This window comes from Anabas testudineus, chromosome 10 (assembly GCF_900324465.2).
Source record: "Anabas testudineus chromosome 10, fAnaTes1.2, whole genome shotgun sequence".
Classification (NCBI taxonomy): domain Eukaryota; kingdom Metazoa; phylum Chordata; class Actinopteri; order Anabantiformes; family Anabantidae; genus Anabas; species Anabas testudineus.
In genome coordinates, this window is record NC_046619.1 from 20,828,438 (window position 1) to 20,849,995 (window position 21,558).

The 21,558-nt window shown below is 41.5% G+C and overlaps 1 protein-coding gene across 2 annotated transcripts in view; it reads left to right on the forward strand.

Annotated features, from left to right (window-relative positions):
- The window catches only part of LOC113160284 (protocadherin Fat 4), a 91,941-nt gene that overhangs the window by 11,012 nt on the left and 59,371 nt on the right, over positions 1 to 21,558 (forward strand). The gene's annotated exons all lie outside the window — the stretch shown is intronic.

Sequence of the window (21,558 nt, forward strand, 5' to 3'; positions counted from 1 at the left end):
AAGCTGGAAACCATTGCTTTAGTTAAAGAAACAGTGTGTTTTTCCTCCAGTCACTGATTTAAGACGTTAAATATCGTGAATAAACAGGCAGTAATGGAGGAGTTAAAGATCTGATGGATGAAATGAAAAAATAAAAATAAAACAGTTGGCCTAAGAAAAAAGAAGAAGTTAACATGATTATGTATTAGACCAGGCATTTGATCCCAGCTTTTGGTATTTTGTGAGTCTTTGATGCTGCTGTGGACACAAATTGGTTCATACCAAACAAGTACTGAGGCTCAGAACGCAGCCCTAGACCTGGATTAGTGTGAGCATTAGATTTAGTAAACTAAGTAAAAGTAAATCTAGGAAAAATCTACTCGAAATTACCTTGAGATTTCAATGGCATTGTCTTAACTTTGTAGCACTCATTGTGTTGTCTTTTGTGGCCTGCTGAATTGTCCTGGTGTGGTAACCCCACCCTGCTGCTACTCTAAACAGGTTAAAGCAAAAATTATTTACATAATCTATTTTTAAAACTTGGTTCGCCGCTAAATTGTGTTTATAAAGGGAATGTACATACAGTATGTATTATAAGAAAATCCTTTCAGCCTTGCGGTTGACTGTCCCCAGACTTTTTTTTTCTCATTTTTGCCCCTTTACTGCCTCATGCAAAGTCAGTGCAGGGCCTTGGGATAGAATAATAAATGAATGTGGCCAGAACTGTGCATACTTCACAGAGTTTTGCATCATCAGGTTTATTTTCACATCAGAGATACATTTCTCTTGTTGTGTGACTTTGATTGTCGTGCCTCATTTGGGAGGGGTCATTCTCCTGTCCTGAGCGCACATGCTCCGACCAAATGCGCGACCGAAATAGTTTTTTGAAATGAATCTCCGCTGGGAACGCTTTTCTCCTTTGGTCTGCAGAATCAAGTGTGATCAAAAGGAACCAGTTTTAACATTTTGTACTGGGAGCGCAATCAGAAAGGCCCATCAGAAGCTGTGATCTAAAGTTTCCGAGCTTTATAGTCACTCATCCACAGCAAGGTTGATTGGGAGTAGATGAAGGGGGAATCATCAGGTAGAGCTGGTATGATTTGGGTTGTACATTTTCCTTGAGCGAGTGCGACACGTGGAAATAAATCTTTTCCTGAGTATGACTGCATCCCAAAGGTTTCTTCATCACTTTTCTCTGCTCTGCTCTGACTATGAAGGGACCATAAAATACGTCCAAGTCTGTCCAGCACTGGAAAAAAAAAAAAAAAAAGAATGTTCACTACTTTCACTTGTAAAACGCAGGGAGTTGGAGAGAAAGAGGGAGAGTGGAGGGTTGATTTTGGCACAAATTCTCTGTGGTAATAATGGATCCCAGCTACAGAATGATTTGTTCTTACACGTGACTTACTGAGCTCTCTAGCATCAACAAAGGCTCAAACACATCCACATGCAGAAATACACACTGCAAATTTCCATTGTTTTCAGAGCTGTGCTGCCTCGTTGACCTGTCTCTCTGTTTTCTGTCTTTAAAAAACATAAGTAAGAAAACAAGCATGCTCCTGCTCTTCTGCACATCTCACTTCCCGCTGGCCGTCCATCACCGGCAACTCCAAAGTCACATTTAGTCTAGTCGCCTCCTTCACAGATCCTCCCACCTCCAGGGACATCAAACGAGAAGGAGAGAGAGGACGTGCATTTCTGCTTCGTATGCACTGTTCTCATGTGCACACACACACACACACACACACACACACTCACACACACCTCATCTTCCCAGCTTGTGGTAAGACGAGCAACCCTGGGCAGGAAGGGGTATCTCCCACAGCCCGGACAGATAATTTAAGAGCTAGATGGGAGATGGAGGGAGGAAAAAGAGAGAAGTAAGGAGGGGTGAGTGCAGTGAGGTTTGAGCCTGGAGAGCAGGGAGGGAGGCTGGAGTAGGGCTTTAGTGTCAGAGTTAAGAGACAAGCAAAGATAGACTGGCACCAGAGAGCGAGAGCCATGTTATTGTTATCTCCCCTCTTATTTTATGAGTTTTCCATCAGTAGATCCACTGTCGTTCTCCTTCTGCTCCGCTCTGTGTGCAGCACACACTGGAACTTTATTAAGAGGTTAACCATATTGTGATTTAGCATTTGTACATGGTTTTTTCTAGCTGTGTTGTTGTGATTATTACTTTTCAAGCTTGCAAAATCTAGTATTTGTTCTTTCTTTCTCTGCGTTGCAGGTCTTAACACATACACACAAAAAGGAACAGGCCAAGCCACAGTCGATTTGCAGCTGTTTTCAATTTTAGAATTGAAATATTTCAGCTTTCAAAATGTCCCTGCATGACTTTTCCGGCACTCTTTATTTCTATGCAACTTGTTAAGCTTTAAAATTCACGCAAGAGAATGTGAGAGTCGTAACTCTGTTCATGCTCCTCATTTGACATCTAGTTGGCGTTGTCTTAGACTTTGCCCCTTCAAGTGGGATCTATTGGTTTTTTGTGTAGCCGAATGTTTTTGGTTGTGTTTTCCAATGATTTAAAGCGGTACATACACAACCTCATACTGTGCAGCCCAACATTAGCATGTGTCTTTTTGTAAATTGGATGACAGGTGATTCTTATCAGGTGTTTCTGGCAGCATCTTACAAACCTCCAGAACACACAAGGTTCCTCACTCTTTAAATTGCCTGCACACATCATCCTCCCATGGGTCACTCTGTGGTTGTTTGAGCACCTAGCCAAGTGGAACATCTCAGGAAAATAGCTTGTGGTCACCAAAACAATAAATGCAGAGAATGGGAGTCCCTTCAGAGCATTATTATCTCATTCAAGGCCGTTCTTGGATCGGAGATGGTTGTGTGCTCATGTTGCTACTCTGTATTTCCAACGCAGTGATCCTAAAATGTGTTTTCATTGAAATATCATGAAACGCACTGGCTCTGCAGGGCAACAAGCACAAACTGGACCTCGACAGCAAACAAAACACTGTGTTTACACAAATTCCGAAAAACTGATCTGCTGTCAGAAACAGAAAGCAGAGAGAACTCCTGGCTTGAAATAGCTAACCATTTTGGCGAATGTGGCCGTCTTCTCCTCTCTCCAGTTGAACCTATTTAATTGAAACCATCTGGTGAAGTTTTTGGGCAACAAAGTGTAAGTCTAGTCAACGTGACTCAGGCTCTTGTTCACAATCGGGGTACCTGAGCTGACTCCGTTAGGCAGAAATTATGTTTTTATTAAAGTTGGTCGTATCTCAAGCTGCAAACAAAAGGAAAGTCTGACTGTTTTGAGCTCCAAAGGGGCAAAAGAGAAAGCTGTTGCTCTGGTTTTGATTACGTTCATTGACAGTGTGCTATTTTTACTCTTTTTTTAATTTCTTCTCTTTTTGCTCACTCTGTGATTTTCCTATGCAAATGAAAGAAGCTGCCTAATTTTACCAGCTTCCATTGTGTGGGGATGTTGAGGTGTAATTTAACAAAGTGCTGTTCTGGAAGTTGACTTTATGGTCTTGCCTTTCAAACACAGGCCTATTTTTACTTTGTATGCATTGTATTGCATGTGTGTATGCGTGTCTGCTTTTCTGCAATGCATAACTGTGAACAAACTTTTTGCACAAACTTGGTGCCCACTCCTTTTTTTCTGTAGTTATCCTGCTTGGCACTGACACGTAGCTCACCAAGATGGAAGAAAAAAAAGCCCACTGAAAAATGAATCATCCAAAACTTTGTCTAAACTTGGCTGGCCTGCTGTTGACGGACAGATCGTAATGAAGTCTCCCTCCCAGGACATTGTGTTCTTATGGTATTACATGGAGGGTGATCAGATATTGCATTATGTCTCTATCTGCTCCAGGGGGCTGCTGCTATTGGAGGTCTGCACTTACACTGAGGTCTGCAAACTGAGTGCAGAGGCCAGTGGTTATATTATAGGGAGAAAGAGGGAGCTGTACCACAACACAACACGTACAACTTATCCTTAGTTTATTTAAAAACATTTACAATTCAGAAAGATTTTAAAATGGTTTCCAATAGAAATTAATTCTACAAATGTCCTAATCTGTGTTGGCCACAACCTACTGTATCATAGTCACAGTATAAACTGAAATGGGAATTAGAGAGGGAGGTGGGGACAGAAGGAACCTTTACATGTGTGTGAGTGAGAGTGCAGACGTGTCTGTGCATACTGTTTGTGTGTGTGTTTGCATCTCACCCTAAACCCGCTGCAGTCTTCAGGCACGCCAGCTGCCTCGGTGCTAATCCTTCCTCTTGCAGATTCACACATGGACCCGCAGAGGTTTCTTGCCATTTGATGCAGCTATTTGATAATGAGTGAGTGATCCAGTGGAAAGCAACACTCTCAGGACTCTTCTCAGCAAACTGTGTGACCTTTGACCTGACTTGGCAGCACTAGAGCGGAAGAACGGCCTCTTGTCTTGGCTGCTAAACAACCAGCTATGTGTGTCTATAAGTGTGTGTGTGTGGATATACTGTTTTTAGAAAGTGTGATTGTGTTTCATCAGGCAGATAAATGTTTGTGTATATGTCTGTGAGCATGTTCACATGTGACAGTCCTACAGCGCGGTAGACTGGCAGCCTGAGCGTGAACTCGGCATGCTTCCTTTATTCATCTGACGTCTGACAAGGCTGAGGCGCTGTTGGTAATGATGTGGTTATTACTTCCCATCATGCCTCGCTGCAGGCCGGGCCGTAAAACAGTGCGGTATGTTCTCTTTGTCTCTCATCGGCTGTCTGCGGAGACCAACACTTTGCTTCTCTTTTATGAAGCATTTTTACACTATTGAGACACTTCCTGGCAGACTCGTGGGACCTCATTCACAAAACTGCACTCGAGCTTGAAATGTGATTTCATCATATTATCCTGTCAGAGATGAAAATGTAGTTGTGCGTTTCTGCTATGAGTCATGGGACTGTGATATTAGTCTTTAGACTGTGATGTGCGGAGCATGCTTAGTATGGATTCAGCTAAAAGATGAGTGCACGTTGGACTTGGACTTCGGTGCTCCCAGTGGTCACATACATAAAACCAGTATCTATTCTCCAATCAGTGTGGTTTACTTTAATTATATTATTCCCTCCTTTTTTAAATCCTGGTATCATATTTCTTCAAATTGAAATCAATCCATAATATAGCACAGGAATCAGATTTCAAATTGTCTTTGAAACTGAATATTTATTCACAGGCTTTATACGAACGCCCGCTGTTGAGTTTGCACAAGTCCTGTACTTAAGCTGTGAGGAAGCCGTATTTGCCCCGGGGCCTGCAGTAATGCCAGCTCTAGTCATATGGAAACAGTTTCATTTCTCGTCTGTCAAATGCCCCAAGTGCCCCCAGCGTATGACTCCATATGTAGGCTGCGTGGACATGGTGCTGTTTGGTATTAACACAACAATGACTTCAGTCTTTCGAAAGGCTTTGGATGTTTATCTGCTTCTTTTTTACCCACATTAGTGTTAACACACAAAAAGGAGAGGATACAGACAGCAGGGAAGTAGCGTGCAAGGGAAATTAGCTAGAACAGAAGTGGTGTGTTTTACATGGATTTAAACAGTTTGGTAACAGATAGACGAGAGCGTCCAAACAGATAAAGAACCAGCTACAGTCACAGGGCCCAGCCCACATGTTTTAACAAATGATCTCTGCAGGAAACATGGCAGCAAAGACAGTTTAACAAAACTGCCAAGGACATTTTTTTACAAGTGGTGCACTTAATGCTTTTATAAACCTGGTGCTTTGCAGTATTTGTATTTAAAGGACCAATGTTGCCAGTGGAAGATTTGTCCAATTTCTAAAACACAGATTTTGCAGTTTTACACAGTTGACAGTAGATTTCTTTAATTTTTAAGTCGTCCATTGTTAAAATCTGTTATTAGATGCTTAAAACTTACAGACTTACAAACAGTGCAGACTTTTTAAAATCATATTTATCTGCACTAATGTAAAAATACAGATGTTAATGCATCTTTAAAAGGTTTTAGTGAGATTGGAAATGAATGAAAATCAACAGCTGCTTAATAGACAGAACATCATCAAGAAATTAAACTAGTGAACTCTACAGTAAAACGGTGGATGCTTCTTATTGTTCACAGATCATTGGTGCAACAACAGCCTCTCTTTTCATGTGTTATTCTCGATTTATGCCAAGAAGATGAAATGACTATAAGCATCTTCTCCATGCCAGTTGGAGAGCTCTCATCTTCAATAAAGTGTTTTTGTTTCCCTCATTAATCCTGCTCGTTTCACGAAATCAGATTCATATCGTTATGACACAAATTAGCCCGCGCAGTCATTACCCCATTGTTGGTGCTGTTTACATTGTTGTTTTGCCACCGCTCTGCATACATCAAGTTGCTCTCGCTTTAATTAATTCTTGCACTGAAATTAACTTGGGCAAAGTCCCAGGATGATTCATTTAGGGTGTATATGATTAGGACCAGCCTGAAAGATCAGAGGCTCTTTTTATTCTCTAGCACCGATGCTAATTCATTTACCAACCCACCCAGATTCCCCTCCTTCTCTCAAGCCTTTCCTGTCTCGCTGTGGTTTTATTCCTTCTGATCATAACACCCCCATCCTTGTTGTGAAGTTTGTGTTGGATGGAAATGAGGTCTGTCATCTCTTTCACGATAGGATGGGTAGATCAGTGAGTGAATGCATATGATAGTGACCCCAGTGTGGAGGCTGTCTCTCCATTGAACGGAGATTACATCGCCAGTTGGTGGCTGCAAAATGCAGTGCTCTGCTGGCAGACACCAAACAGGACTCACAGGAGTCTTTTCAAACCTCACTATTGTTAGCGAGGGATTATGCTTTGGGTTGTTATCCCATTACGCTGTAATGGTAGCAATTTTCTGCTTAGGAATTTGGCTTTTTCTGTGGGGAAATACATGCCAGAATGTTTGTGAATTGAGCATTTATCGTCTATAATTTGCAAAAATTGTGAAATTACATTTCCACAGTTGGTGATTTTTTTTTGATGACTCTTTCTATTGTCTGCTGGTTCCAAAGTGAACAATGATTTGTTTTCGTTTAGATGCTGATATCCCGTACTTAAATGTAAAAATATCTGTTTGTGGACAAAAATTCTGTTCTGAGTTATTATTATTATAAAATTGGTTAAAAATAACACGAGAGGCAGGTGTTAAAGGAATTTTTAAAGCTCTGCTGGCCTGATATCAAAGTACCTCCACACAATGCCTAAGTCAAATTCTTGGAATATTTTGGATATTAATTTTTTCCCGACATGAGCAATGGTGCTTTCTTTATTATGGAACGGGACATCAACAAGGCTTTTCAAAGTAATGTTCTTAACAGGTCATTAAGCTTTTTTTTTAGTTTTTCTGTAAGTTTGCCCAAACACTAAAACCTTGTGTCTTTCACGTCTGATTAGTGACACTTTAATAAAGTCGTTTAAAGTTCAGCGGACTGAATTTTCCACCTTTTCTAGTGTTTCTATGGTCACGGGGAAACGACCCTCATTCAGGCCTGTACGCCATCTTTTAAATGCAAATCCTTTAAAAGTAACTGTGTAATTCTGTCTATGGGGACTCTCCCGACTTGGCTGTGAGAGAAAGTGTTTTTTTTATATAAGGCAACCACGGCTGTTTTTCTTTCTGTCTTCTTGATCTGACAGCAATTGACTAAGCCAGTCCTTAAGGCGTGACAAAAGCTTGGCAAAATCTTTACATTTCTTTTCCTCCTTTCTCCCCCCCTCCCTCCCTTCTCCCAACTTTCCTTGGATGGGCCAAGGTGGACAAAGACTGTCTTCTCTTCCACTTGATTGGGTCAGAAGGCTGAAGTTAAATGTTTGGTTCAAATTGTCTTAGCATTCCCAGCATCGTGTTTTTTTTTTTTTTTAATGCCGCTTAGGGAAGCTTGGAAGAGTATGTCGAATCAGGCACAATCAAATCATATATGGTGAGCGCCCAGCGAAGGAATTAATGCATTTTATATGGGAATGCCACGTCTGGGGCACAATCACCTCAGCAACATGTGAAAAACTCGCCCTCTCTCTCTCCATTACTCTCTCTGTGCACTTTCTCTCTCTCTCTTCTGTTTTACTTATTGAAATTATAGCTGTCACCCACTTCACAAGGAGAAGAGCCAGGGGAAGCTGGTCATTGACTTGATTTTCATGGGAAGGCTGATTCGGCCATTCAGGGTCTGATAGGTCCAGTATTGACAGCCCTTTGCGCGAGGGGAGGGGAGCATGCCGCCTTCATTGTACCCATGGTTTGCTGAGGAAAAACAAGAGAGCGCTCGGTAGACAAAGACCTCAATGGGAACAGTAGCCCCTGTGTCCCCTTGCCTCTGACTGCTGCTGCTGGGAGGCTTGTGTCTTCCATTCTGGCCTCAAGTGCTACTCCCACCCTCTCTCAAACAACCCGCAACCCCCGTCTCCCGCTCTTTTTTTCATCCTGTCAAGTGGTTGCAGAGGTGTTGTAGTTTCATTCTCTGACCCTTGACACCCTCCCTCCGGGTCCCATCGCCTCTGACTGCAGAGGTTGTTTGTCATCTTCATTTACAGGAGAGTGCTCTTCACTTGGATCTACTGTACTGTGGACTGCAAGACCACAAGTGGTGTTGGTGTGGTGTGGTCTACTAGACTAGATATCCATATTTACTCTAATACAAGCATCCTGTTAGTGTCATTACCTCCTTCTGATACTGCTTCAGATACACTGGATTGCGTAAAACTGTAGACTCTAATCAAAAAATGCTGTTGGTGGCCATGTGAGAAATGTAAGATTCAGAATTTAGGGCATCTTTACCTGTTTTATACATTTCTCGAATAAATGTCTTGCAAGTTGTCCAACCTAATGATAGCACCCCTTTAACTTTAAAAGTGGAGATGTTTGCATTCAAACAGTCATTTAAAACATGCAAACTGAAAATGAAAATGTCATTTATTTAGCTGAAGTTATTTACTAATAAACAGGCAGAAAAAAACATATTTATATCCTTCAATGATATAATATATTGTTTTACTATCTACTATAGCATATCCTATTATTAGAAAAAACAAAGTCAAAGCAATTCCTTGCCCTTTATTTTCCATCATGCTGGCTGTTGGCTATGAGATTGTTTTTATCTAAATGCGGTCTGATAGTTAATTCTTTAAATGTCTACAATGTGTAAGTATTATTATTATTATTAATATTATTATAAGTATGTAAAAGAAAGGCACCAAAAATATATATCTGTAGTTTTTGTGCAAAAACATTTGTATAAAACTAAGTTCAATAACGGTTCAAGTCCGGCTCACAAGCACTTGTTTTCACAAGTCTGTGTCAGCCAAAGAGCTCTGGCCACTCATCACAGTGTGTAGTACACTGGTCTAGGTTTAAGGTTATCGAGTCACTCTTATCAAAGCCTCTCTTTGAAGTAAACCCTGGCTCTGTTTCACTCCCGATAAATACTGTATGTGGGTCTAGTCTGGGCAGATGTCCAGGTTGTGTGAAGAATGGAATAATTTCAGGTTCTGGGTGTTTGTGTTCCAGAAACACCAACTAATATATTGCCAGGGATTGCCAAAAATAATTCTGAACGTGATATGATGCTGAAAAATGTGGCGATGAATTGTTGGGTGCAAGCTCGGAGCAATTTTAGTCCTCAGAACATCACAGTGTTCATGTTGTGTCCACATATCAACAGACACAGAACTCATAATCCTGCAGTTTGTCTTTGCAAATCAGGCTTTTTTATCTCATCAAAGATAAATCTGTAAACTTGCACAGATTAAAGAGAACACTGAACAGGAGGAATTATGGGATTAGTGGTAATGTTGACGAATATAATATCTTGCTAGTTTTTGCTGATATTTGGTGTTTTCAGCCCCCCCCTCCCATCACAGAGGTGGAGGGGGGGTTGATCCTGTTGGAAAAAAGACATACAACTGCAAGGACTGAACTTTAACCCCTCCTGACTTGGCTTCCAACATTTTGAAGCACTTTTTGACCTGTAACCTTTGAGCTCTTTGGTTAACCCAGGAAATTGCCCCAACCCCCCCTTGACAGCAAGTCAACGCTGCCTTCAGTACCGTCTTTCCGACATTTGGTGAAAGAGCCATAATGAGAATACAATAGAGAGTCTCGGAAATCATGCAGTGTTGACATTCGAAGATCAGCCCATGAATTTTTGTTTTACGACATCAAAATGACGATAAGGCAACTGGTAACCATTATGCTATTTGAAACTTGGGCCTTCAAAAAATTTCGAGAACACACACATTAACATCTTGGTTCCCTTTAGAGTTCTTTCCTTTTCTTTCTTTTTTCTCGGTGACCACAGTGGATTGGCATGGCAGACTTTGCAGAGGGACTCCTCACATACTACACATCCTCCCTCCTCCTCTTCCCCTTCTCCTTCTCCCTCAATCTAATACTGGCTTCTTTTGATGTGTGGATGAAGTGTTTCACGGCCCCTCCCCACCGCCCCACACCCAAATCTGTCTATTGATGTATCAGGGTCCCAGCTTTCATATGGGGATATGGTCCCTGGATTTTGGTTTGTGAGCTCTTTATCGTAATTTACTGTATCAGGGAGTGCTTCTCTCCTGGTATGTGGGGATTGAAAGGAATGGTCATGTGCTGAACTGATTAAGAAGTTGGTGGTGACCTGAGGTTAAACCTTTGGAGTGGAGGGAGTGGTAAAAATACAAAACAGTCGCAGCGACCACAGTGGATGGGTGGAGGTGATAAAATGGGTCACACGAAAGGTGGAAATAATATCTTGTCCCACTTGAGAAGAAGTGAAACTTTGCAGACACTGAGGTCAAGGACTCATCACAGCCACTAATCCTAAGGCCTCCACCCTAAAAGAAGTCCAGATAACCCCATTAAAACTAACCTTTCAATCGCCACCCTGACTTAGTAAAGACACTTTTCCTTATCATATTCCATTAACTTGAGATTACCTCACCCCAGTCTCTCCCCTCTCCAAACCTTTACTTCTTCTCATGATTCAAGGCACCACCAGACTGTTTTTGTAGCTGGCTTGTCTCTTTGGAGGACCAGAGTAAACTGAATGGTGACAGCTTTGCCTGCCAGGCGAGTTGTGTGGTGCAGTGTCTGTATTGAGTCTAGGCTCGAATTTTTTTTCTCCCCGCTCTGTGTTTGATGAGAATCAGACAGATGAGGTTTGAGCAAGCACAGGGACCGGCCGGCTCTCAGCACACCGCTGCTGCCATGCTAATAGTGGCACAGCCTGGGACTGCTGAGATTACACGTTACCAGGGCGAGATGTCACAAGCCCACGGAGCTTTTGTTGCCTTCAAAGGGACGCCCGGTCAGTCTTTTCCACCATTAGTTATCAAACTGACTCAAATGAAACAATAAAGGGCATAAATGGTGGAAAAGAGTCATGAACTGTGACACATCTGCTCAGCCAAATTTTTTCATCTTTATTTTTCCATCCCATTTTACAGCCTTTTGACGGGACTATCCTAGAAACTATTATAACAGGATTTCCACTTTTCCCTTTACAATTAATTGAGGGCTGCTGTCCTTCCTGACAACAAAGTTACATTAAAAAGCACTGACCCGTTTTGATGGTTAACTTAACCCAGCTGAGCAAAGCTCATTCCAGCAACCAGATGAAATGGCATATTACGTTTAATTTGGAAAAAGCGTGTTAAGGACTCTTTTCTTTGAGGCTAAGTTCTTGCAAAGGGGGAGGCGGATCAGACACTTTCTTTCTGCCAAATTGGTCGTCAAAATCGGCCAATAGCATCACAGTAGCCTTATCAAACTTTAAAAGTTCCCTCCACAGACGTGAAGATGTCTCAATGCTGTCTTTGTAGCAAACTCTGCCAGTCAGTGCTCAGTGAAAGCCGTGCAAAATTGAGCTAAGTAGAATTAATGAGCAAATTTTGCCCTTGAGACCTGAGCTGGCTCAGTCTTTGTTTGTTAAAATGAGTGTTTTCACTGCAGCCCTTTTGCCCTGGCATGGAGCTTGCCAAGATCTCTTGGGTCCAACAGGTAATTCCCAGGCATTTCCCCTTGTTTAGCTAAGAGAAAAAAAAAACTAACGTCTACCCATTCTACCCATCCATGTATGTTAAAGTAATCAGCCAGTTCTAAAAGGAAAATAAAAAGGAAAGAAATGAAATAATCACTGTGCAACTGAGTGCAATAGCGTCCGTAATGTTCATTACTTCATTCAGAAAAGATGTGTCCCATCCTGGGAAATGTTTTAAATCTGAGACAAGGAAGAAGGAGAGGAGAGTCGTGTCATCTAAATTCTTTTTTACATCTGTCACAATACATTTAGCTCCCGGTAATGGGAATGAAGTTTACTCAAGGAGGAGATGTGTATGTATTAATTGCCAGGGTTTCCATTCGGTTCTGTGTACATCTGAAGAATAAACAGCACTTTTGATTCCGCTCAGATCTATTTCAGCTAAAACATGACCTCTCTTAAAATGAAATAGTGCCATTAATTTCAGCTGTCTTCTCCTGACACAGATCAGAGGTTTGTTTGTATGAAGCTTTGATGGTTTGGCTTGTTAGAAACTTCTTGATGTCTGTGGCAATTATGTTTGTAACTAAACATCCCTATCCCATTGCACAGTCCCTCACTTTCAGAGGGAGAGAAGACTGTCCTGATTCAACGCTATGTACTGAGGGTGTATTACTAATTTGTTGTTTTGAAGTTAGCATACAAGATATGATTACACTTCTCTGTTATTTAGTAAGTGTAAGTGATACATGTGTCGACGCACATCAATCGAACTGGGATTTTGGAGAAAGAGTGGCATTTAAACTTGTCATCATCAAAGATATTCAGTTTACATTTACATATAACAACAAAAAGCAACAAGCTTTTTCACTTGAAGAATAGTTTTTGAAATCGTTGCCAATTTGATATCTGTCACTCTGCAACTCAACTAATCCACTTAATGAAAACATCCTTAGAATTATTAGATTGCATGAGTTTGACTGTCGCTGGTAGGTACTTCTACTTGTGTGTGCAGTGTATGCATGAGCATGTGTGAATGTGTGTGTGAGGTTGGTGTGGTGCTTTGTGGGCCTTGGTGGGGATCCTCCTGGGCCCCAGAGGGAAGACGATAAAAGCCTTGTGTGACACTGAATCGGTGGCCTTTAGAGGATTTCCACGGCCCTGAAAGGCAACTGTGATAATTCAGTGGCAGTCCTACCCTGGTGGTCTCCCCATTGGCATCCTTTAATAACTGTATTAGCAATTAAGAAGTGAGGACAGCTGCAGACAGGAATTGCAGCTTGTCCCTTCTTCCTTCGTCTTGGCTGTCTGCGGCCGGGTTTAATGGGCTGTGGGCATCATACGTGTACTCTTTAACCCTCATTCATTATGGTCTCACCATAATAGATAACAGGCTCAAGATAATGTCATTTGATGACATAACACCATGCGCTGAGTTTATTTTCAATTGCTGTCCCTCGGCGGTTGCACAAGTTAAAAAATGAGAAGATCGTGAAACAGTTCAGGGCGACTGAAATTTAGAGACTGAGGTTACAGATATGGGAATTTCACCCCCAGTTTCAACAACTTCACACGCGGTGAGTGATGTGGGGCCCAGGCAGCATCTCCTGAGGCATAGGGGGTAGCATTCCTTCATTCAAGCATTAATGTAATTCTAATTGAACTAACACAAATAGCTTTTACTCCATAATCATAGTGAAACACATATGCGTGTTTCTTTGGGTTAAATTTCAGACACATTGATTTGTCAGCTTATGTTATATATTGTGATTCCATACTGAAGGTTTTGAGCATGTTACCTGAGAGTAGTTTGACAAAATCAACATGTACAGTATATTATTGGATGCACATATTTTAATGTGTAAATTCAATATATCTATATTTAGAGTTAAATTGAGTTTGATGGCAGCTTTGTCAATGTAATCAACACATTAAGTTACCCACCCACCACAATAAAGTGGATGTTTGATTCTCGTGTGTATCTTCATTTAGGTTCCCTCTAGTCTGTCTGTTACTAGTCAAAAGGTTGTAGATTAGTAGTCTAATAAGTAGTCAGCATTGCGCTTTTTCTAACCAGATGATTGCATGCACAACACAATCAGCTCTATATGTGAAGTATTGCCCTAATGAGCTCATGCTGTTGCATTTTTCAGAGACTGTAAATTTCTTTTGGACAGAGTTCTGGTTGGTTTATTGCTCCTGGAAGAGAAAACACCCAATGAATCATTTGCCCACAAAAACATAGCAAGATCTAGCAGCAAAGTTTAGATGATTTGGTTTTTTAGGAACGCTGCTTTTTTGTTTGTTTGTTTCCTTTCTTCCTTTTTTCTGGCACTTGCCACCTCAACTCTCCTCCTCCTCCTCTCCCAGGGTCTCACAAACCCTGTGGTCAGCGAACGTTAAGAAATTATGGATGAGCATACTGATTCCTCTGATGAGCACCCCCCAAACCCCCTCCTCTATTCTCTCCTAATAGGAAATGGGAGATTCATCCTCCAATCCGCCGTCCACCCCCGGAGGCCCATGATTGGGGATGTGTATGGTGGGGAGAAACCAGGGATGACAAATAAAGGCTGAACTTTTGAATAGCAAGGTTCTGCTTCCCGTGGCTCTGTTTGCAGCGTGGACCCCGGAGGCCATAGCCCCTCCGCCCGGGGGGTTGTCAGTTACTGATGGCACTGTTGTTGGTTCCAGTGTGAAGGGGGCCGAAGAAGCCCCACCACAATCCTGCTTGTTAAATAGCATGAATTAATGAAGTGGCGGAGCTGGGAACTTCCTACCCCTGAGCGACTTGAGGGAAAAAAAGAGGGTCACTTCCTTAGCATTTCTATGGGCCCCCAACTTCTTTTCATCCTGTCGGCTTTTTCCCCTAAAACCCCATTTTTTTCTTCCCCCGACCCCCCGCCCTCCTACACCCTCAAAAACGTCTCTTTTTTTGAAGTTCTTTAATCCTCTGGATTTATGCTGGGTTGGGAACAGCAACTGATAAGCGGCCTCAATAAGCAAAAAATAAGATGGCTTTTTCAGAGTCTTACAGTGTATGTAAATGCAAATGTGAACAGTGGTCATGGCTAACGGCACGGAAAGTGGAGATGAAAGAAAGTTGCAGATGTGAATGTTGTGTTGCTGCTTTTTTCTTCTGCTCCCTCACTGAAGCACATCCTGCAACAGTTTTTTCTAACTCATTTAACAGGTCATGTTCCAACTTTATCTCTAACTTTGTCTCTTCTCAGACTAACTTTGCTTCTGATTCTACAGTAAGTGAACTCTGTACATTCCTCTAAATGCCTCGATAGCATTCCCATGGTGAACCATTCTCCATTTTTATTGCCACCCTACCTTCTTAATATCCAGTATGTTATTTATGAAAGTGGTGAAAATGTAGTCGCTGGTTTGTTAGTGTTATATTACTTATGTCAGTCTTCTACACACCTGATTTACGGATAAGCAGAGATGAAGTTACACTTTTATAGAACTGTAAATTGCTCCGGTGATGCTGATGGATGCCAGGAGCAGTACAGTTACTCTAGTGTTACACGTGACCATGGGGGAGGGAGCCTGATTTTATATCCCAGGTGAATTTCCAAGTGAAACAATCCAAAGACAAATGCCACCTGATGGAAATTTGTTCTTCTTATGTATGTGTCCTGCTGTGTCGTGAGAATTCACTTAATGATCCATGAGGTTCATACTTGTTGATTTAATGCACATTTGAAAAGTTCACACGTACTGTAGCAAAGTGTAGGATTGTTTTGAGGGACGATATGTATGAATCCAAACATGCTGACACTTCTTGTTCTTTCATTGTGGGCACATAAGTCAGTTTTATGGAGACCGATTGGCCTTTAGACCGTGGCTGTACCTACACCTGGCTCATCTCAAAGTCTTCTGCAGTGGTCCCTGCGTTGAATCACTCAGAGTCAGGCTGAGGCCTCTTTGCAGATAACACACATCCCTTTGAGGTAAAGGCTGGTTGGCCGCCAGTTCTCTAATAGGACCATGTTTATACTTTGAGTTTTTATCTGCTGTAAAAGGCCCTCCGCCATACAAAGGCTGGTGGAATTCCTCTCATGAAAGCTTGATACTGCGGTGCAAAATCCCGTAAATAAATAAATGAAGGTAACAATCGGTCAAGGTGGGTGGAAAAGTAGCAGTACGCCCATCGCATGCAACACAAAGAGGCTTCGATTGTATCTACTCCACTGGACCAGACATACATGCAGGGTCCACTTTGCTGTAGCATAAACACAGCCTCAGAGCCTCAGCTCATTTGCTCATTTTAGAGGTAAAACACTTTAAAGACTCTGATCCTGAGCTTTGATATGGAAGTTTCCAAAATGCCTTTCTTCCAACAGCGCAGCATTTGCATGGCGACTCCTGTGGGCAGAGTAACTGATGTAGACATTTCAATGTCTGGCTGCACCAATTTCCAAAGCAGCCATTTAATGCAGCTATTATTGACTGATTATAGTTGGCTGTTTCAGTAATGCACAATTATTGTTCATTCATTTAATGTTATTTCAAGCATATCAATTCTATTTTCAGCCTCATATATAGAAAAAACAACTTCCCTGGTCAACTGGCAAACAAACATTAACACTTTTGTGCATGAAGCCAAACGACTCACTTGCATGAAAATATGCAGTTAGGCCAAAATTAGAATGTGAGTCACTTCAGTTACCAAGTAAAATGGACAGACTAGTAGTGCATTGTGGTGCAGGATCATGTAGTCATGTTAGAAGTATCTTAAATACAGTACCTGGGATTGGGTTGCACCAGCTTTCTCTAAATCCTTTTGTGTGTAGTCATTCCTATGTTTGATGCAATGTGCAAATCCAGTTCGTGGAAACATTTAAAACAGTGGCCAATCAAAAGCAAGAAGAGCTGATGTGTTACAGTGTTGTATTACGATGTATTATATTAATAATTGTACTAAGGTTGAACACGGGATGAGCTTGTACATTCAGTCCCAAGCTTGCAAGAAGAGAATCAGCATATCAAATAAAATATATTTTCTTGATACTGACAGTGAATCTTTCCAAACCGTCTTGTCAGGCTCTACATCTGATTTACTCAGTTCCCCACCCAGCTCGTTAGCTATGATATCAGGGGAGCACCCCGGGATGAAATAATGAGCAGGTCATGGACTTTCCCCATGGACAAAACACTGGGAAGTGACCAGTTTCAAGCCAGACACAGAACTCCCCCCTTGTCTGGCCAGAGCAACGTGCCCATTATCTCCTCCTGTATTTCCCTGTGAAGGAACCCCCACGGTTGCCGTCTGACTCTCATCCCCCTCTGCAACAAAAACCAGAGGAGCTGCAGGTAGCGATGCTAAACTGGCTCCAATTTTCTTTAACAGAACAGGGGGAGGGCCTCGGTGATCACCCCTTTGAGAAGTTTATGAAATTAACCAATTAGGACCTGCAGGGCAGCGAGATAGAGACGTGAAAAGAAAGAAAGACCCTTCTCTTTTTCTCTCACTCTCTTTCACAGACACACATCGCCCACTCTCTCAAAGCCCAGCATGGATTAATCACTCTGTCTGGGCGAATGAATGGCCGTTCACATCGCCGAGACCTGTTATTTACAATTAAGTAGTTAGACGATAAAACTCAAGCTGTGGAGTCTCCTCGGTTTTGCTCTCACTGCCTTTCTTTGTCCTGCTTCTATTTTTGTTTTGTTTTTATTCTTTTCTTCTTCTCATTCTTTCTTTCTCACTGTTTAACTAATTCTTTATTTTTTTTATCACTTTCTTTCCTGTTACTCTGACCTGATTCTTCACAAGCTAAATTTAACTTTTTCCTTTGCTTCTTCTTTTTTACTCTGTCTCTATCTTAGTGTCTCTTTGTCTCCCTCTGATTTCTCTCTTATTTTGCCGAGAAGGATCAGAACCAGATAATTAGGCCAGGAAAGGTCCTGGCCCATTAGCTTTCAATAGAGAGGAGCAGCACATTTGTCCAGTCACTCACTGGTAAATACTGATATGCTGACTCACACAGACTCATACATACAAGAGTAACTCTGCATAGATTTATTTAATTTAAGGCTTAATTTGCAGTGCATGCTTCAGGTACAAATTTTAAAATATTTTTTCACATTGTCAGAATACAAATGTTTTTCCAAAACATGCCTATATGTTGATGTCCATCAGGCCTCCAGAAAAGCACCAGTTTTATATATTTTATTATGTCATGTACCACAAATACTGTCTTTGTCTATGTATATTGCATATTAGTGACATTTAGTTGTGGTGTCTGCAGGTGATGTGAAACCAGTTTAAATGAGGTAGTAAATGCAGAAACATGAAATAAGCACAGAAACACACACAAACTAAGATATGCAGACAACGGGGGCAGTGAGACGACAGACGGCGACTTGTGTCCAGCAGTACGGTCAGTCATATCCCCCCTGAGAGTTGGCATTTACTACAAAACAAATAACAGGAAGCTGTGCTGGCTGTGCTGTGAGAATTCCAACAATCCCCACCCTTGTGTTGTGTTCCTTCCCTTCATGTGCTGACTTAACTTTACGGCCTCTTCCAGCCTTGTGTCGCCTTGGTCAGCTCTTGCCCAAAGTGGTTTGACACTAAGCAGTGACACTGGGTATTGTTTCAGTCACATTGTGACTGAGGGATTGTTTGTTTGTCTAGTTTTAATTTAGAAGCAAAGACCAAAGGAGTTTATGTATATGTACCAGTTCTTCATACAAAAGACGATAAAATCTAAACAGAAAACCGTATCTGGGCTCTGGATTGTTGCAGTAGTAGTGTTTTATTTCACTTTGTTTCTGCCTCAGCCGCTTTGTCAGGGTCTCCTTTCTTTTGTGTGTGTGTGCTTCTTATTCCTATTGCATTAGTCTGAGTTTGACTTGGAAGCCGTTTGTGTCATCTCAGATCTTCTTTGCTTGAGTCAGAAGCATCTTTTTTTCCATGAAGAGTTCTTTCAAGTAATGTGTAAAAGTGCTCTGCTGAAAGCTTTTCTTCCTTTGAAGCTTTTTGTTCTGCAATGGAGAAAGATGCCATTTGAGTACTGTCACATTTGCTATGACTGAATTACCCTTGAAATCGCTGTAAACAAATGAGTTAGTAGGTTACTTTTGTCTTCTATAAACAGCCCTGCGATGGATAATTGAGCCAGCTGTTGCCCCCAAGCTCAACATGAATTTCAAATAATGAGTTCCTCAGAATTAAACTTGGCATTGTGCATTAAACTTTTTATTCTTACGTTGTTAATCTGTAAACATGCATCGTGTCTTATATGAGCATATAGCGTCTGGTGGTGAATATTATTGGTTAGGTTGTAAATCCCCCATACTGGCACAGTAGTAAAGCTGATTTACACACATGATGGCCACATTGAGAACTAAATCTGGAGAAAGGTCTGGCTAAGGACCCCTACTGCAGGTAGGCCACAGCCAGGATACAAACCCGTTTTTTTGCTGGAGGGTGGTGATCTTACCACTACACTATCCAGCTGCCCATAATGTTATCTAGTTTAATTAGTGTCAATAGTGGCTTAATTATTCCATTCGTTTACATCATAGGTTATGGGCGGCATGCTGCACTACATAAATACACTTGTGGAATGCCTGGAAATGACCAATATGCAGTACCCTAAAATTTGACTTTCCCATACCCTGTGAATCAATCTTGATCGCACTTGGAGAGAACATTCATCTTTATGCTTTCCATTTAAAACATCCCTATCCTGACAGTTTTTAATGATAATACGGTAACATGGTTCTGAGAGGCCTGATGTTTCATATTTAAGCATGAACCAACTTTGGACAATGTCATCAAGATAGAAATAAACAGGCTGGCCTAGCAAAGGCGGAGAGGTTTGGAAAACTGATTACAGGCCTTCGATTTCTAGCCCACACTTGACCAAAGAATCAACATATTTACTGTATAACATTTCAGGAATAGATTATAAGAAAGCCCAAACAAAAAAAGAAAGAATAAGAGTGTTTAACAGAAAATAGCACGGCATCACTCTTTTCAATTGCCAGCTCCAGAGCGTTTGCCAATAATAACATCGAGGGGAGTCTGTTGTAAAGACGTGTGCACTCCTCCTTGGATGGATTTCATTTACAACCTTTGCTGAACTCTGCCCAAGAACAGGAAAAAAATATTGCTGTCACTCTTTGGAAGCCATGGCAGCGTGGTGCAAACACAGCCCTAAAAGCACACTGCACCACATTTAGGTTATTTGGGCTGAAGGCTTTTTTCATGTGTACATACCCTGCACCCCAGCCTCGGTTTGACTTATAGAGAGAAGAAACGGCATCTGTAATCTGTTTGTTTTCATATAGGTGTGTGTGAGTGTGTGTGTGTTTATGCTGATGTGTGAGTGTAGGTGAGATAATGCAGAATACGTCAGCCAATGCTTAGATTAGGTTTAGACCATGTTGACTGATTCACTTCTGAGTTATCTTAATTCTTTAAGATAAGGTGGACAGTTTCTAGACTCCCTCACTCTCACTGTTTCGCAATCTTCACCACTTTGGATCCTACCTGCAGTCTGCATGACTGTAACTGAAGGTCAGCGTAGGGAATTTGTTATTAATACAGATAATTGGGCCGAGAACTGTTGTAAGCGGCCACACACACAAACACACACACGGTAACGTGGCTCATTCAATGCGTGAATTCTCCAAAGTAAGCCTGATCAGACACAGAATATAAAGTATTCTTAGTCCAGCATGACATTCACATTTGGGTTTGATTACCCAGCTTATGCTACAGAATGGTGGCCTCAAATGGCTCGTAGGCTTGAGCCAGTGATCTATTCTCCAAAGACAAATGGCAAAACTGTAATACCACTTATTTTCTTAACCCAGGCCAATGCATAATGAACATCTGCAAAAATTACACATCTTAATAACATTTTCCAAATGGCTCGCCACAGTTTTGTTTGACGTCACTTCAGCCCCCTATCGCTGCCATTTTTATCCCCAAATTCACATTGTGTTCAAAAACTTTCCCCCAGCTTCTAACCAGGCGCTCCCACTCACAGTGACAGACACCATTCATTAGTGTCCTGTATTTGTCCACGCTGTTCAGTCTTTTCTAAACAAAGGAGATGAAGCAAACACCCAGGAGTGTCTAATGGTCTCCCCAGCTGTTGATGCACTAATTGCAGAGGCTCTTACTCTGCGTATCTGCCTTTGAGGCTGTGATGGATCTTTGGGAACAGTTGCTGAAGAGACTGGTCGCAGATGAGATGACGCACCCAGAATTTCTGATAAATAGTTTCCTTTCACAAACACAGCTGCCAAGTCAAATTTGGGCCCAGCTTCTTCACTGCTGCCCCAAGAAAAATGAAGATATTGTGGATAAATGTTAGTGTCCAGTCCCACCTGAAATCACTCAGTGCTCTATAGAGTCCTGTATGGGATACTGTGTGGTATGCATTATCCATGTCCACCTCTGGAACAGTTTGACTGTCCTCACCTGTAAATTATAAAGCCGTATTCCCATCTGTTGAGATGCGTTAAAGCCTCAAATTGTTGTCTGAGAACAGTTTTTTTTTTAAAGTTTTATATTTATATTTATATTTTTTTGTTATCTTCTGTTACAGTATATTATACCAAAATGTTAACAGATTTGAACA